The sequence below is a fragment of the Tachypleus tridentatus genome, chromosome 1 (genome assembly GCF_004210375.1).
Source record: "Tachypleus tridentatus isolate NWPU-2018 chromosome 1, ASM421037v1, whole genome shotgun sequence".
Classification (NCBI taxonomy): Eukaryota; Metazoa; Arthropoda; class Merostomata; order Xiphosura; family Limulidae; genus Tachypleus; species Tachypleus tridentatus.
Genome location: NC_134825.1, coordinates 27,930,528 through 27,932,969, shown reverse-complemented (window position 1 = coordinate 27,932,969; position 2,442 = coordinate 27,930,528).

Here is a 2,442-nt window from a genome sequence, read left to right as displayed (position 1 = left end):
AGAAAGAAAGAGGGGTTTGTTTTTTTAACGAAAGCTATCTGTGCTAGCCGTCCCTAATTTAGCAGTGTAAGATTAGAGGGAAGGTAGCTAATCATCATCACCCTCCGCCAACTCTTTTATTAACGACTAGTGGAATTGACCGTAAGATTATAACGGCTGAAAGGGGATTCGAACTCGCGGATCTCAGATTACGAGTCGAGTGCCCTAACCACCTGGCCATGCCAGGCCCAAATTTAAGTGTTTAGCCTTAAGTTATCTTACTTTCTAAATACTAAAGTATGTGTGCTCCAAAATTGTTGAGTGCAGATCGTCACGGAAGATTCTAGCGCTGTCCATGTGTATTTGAGTATAAGTTTCAAAAGTTCACAGTTTCAAAATTATGTTTAAGTCATTTCCTGTTATACATGTTACAACACAGGTATATATACATTTATTTGCATTTCAGCTATCATGTCAGATCTAAGCATATTTAAAAATTCAGGTATTACACCACCAGAGCATAATAGATTAAATTTGCAAGGATTTACATTTTTAACAACTTTGTTTTGTCTTCTCAGGGTTCTTTAATATACATTTAATTACAAACCAAAAAATTAGTAAATTTTTGTTGTTTTTTTAGTGCTCACAAAGAATACTGGTTTTTACGGATAAAAGTATTTATTTCTTTATAAGAATACAGAAAAAGTTTTTTCCTCTAGTATTTAACAAAATTTCAACTTTTTTCATGACTCAGCCTAAACAGAGAAAAAAAGAAAAGATGTTCGGTTATGAAACTAATTCTTTTATTTAAAAAAATATGTATATTTATTAAAACTGTTACTTATTAGAATTTCAAACAGCCAGAAATTTTAATTTAAATTAGAAGTTAATTGAATGTCAATATGTATGAAACCTATGATATTTGCCACAAGATTGATACACACAATTTTCTTCCTCAACACAAATATACTTTGATATAGAAACAACAATAAAATTTATAACAATGGTTATTACAAATAATGATTTATATACAAAAGTTATATACATTTACAAACAATTCTGAGTCTTCTATCTGGTCTGGTACAGAATATTTTATCGACGGTTCACGACGAACGAATAATTCTGTTTTAATAACAGTTAAGTTATCTCTCGCTGCTGACACATAAGTTTTTCTGCTGAAGTTACGCGATGTCTTCGTAGAAATACTATCATTAGAAGTTAATTCTCTGAAGTTGAACTGTTTGTAATGTTTGAAATCTATAAATGTTCGTGGTCAAGTAGTGCACTTTTCCGATTAATAAGTGTTAATGACAATAATAGCTTCCAAGGTTTGTAGTATACTGATTGTAGCAAACCAACAATATTAAACTGTCTCTTGGCATATCGATATATGATATTTATGTGAAGTTCTCGAAAGTTCAGTCGGCAACAACATTTTACTTACGCACAGAATACATTTTTGAATTTTAGACGCGAGAATCTTCTACAGATTCAGAGAATAGGCGGGAATTTTGCAATATATATTTAACACTATAAGTTACATGCATTTCTCAATATATATTGATCTAAAACAAATATCGATATTAAAAAAATAAATATATGATAAAAATATCCGTCACAAAACATATGTAAAATCTGAGAGTAATCTCTGCACATCAAGCCCCATCTACAACAAATAAACAGTTACCTCCAGTAGCACAGCGGCAGGTTTACGAACTTACAATTCAAGAAATAATCTCCAAGAATGCATCTTAAATTGTATTGATATGAATGTTGTTATTCTATGTAAAATATTTTCTCAACCCAAACGAGCCGTTTTTGCATATATATTTCTCTACAAGTGGGTTTTCTCGACAAAGTGACGATACTTTCACACGCGTATCAGAACATCAAATAAGAGTCAGTGAAGAGAACAAAAATTTCGCTCAATAATAGAAGATTTGCGATAATTTAAACATGTATTCTCTACACATTTATATATTAGAACACATTTATCCGAAAAAAGTCAACCAGGTAAAATGAAAATTACCATTTTCTATTTGATTAATTAATAAAACAAATCTTGAAGGCTAGGTCTGGCTCCAGGAACTGTGTGAGAGTTATTATTTATTCTCTAAGAACTAAAGATGTTAAAAAGCTAGAATACTTGTGTTCAGTGTTTTTCTCGTCATAAGTCATAATTATATATTCATAATAACCTACCATTACTTATATGTCATTATTAATTGTTTAGTAATTTAAAAGAAAATGTTTCATCCAGAAACGTGTTCCTTTGTTAATTTACACGCTTACAATAATTGATAAACCTATTCATAATGTGGATTATTTTGCAAATATCGAATTTCAAAGGTAATAATCATTAGAGAAAAATAACAATAACGTAGAAACTTGAGTGAAGAATCTATGAAGTGTTTATCCAGGTTCTCAAGCATGATTTCAGTATGCGAACCGGTTTCATTTTGC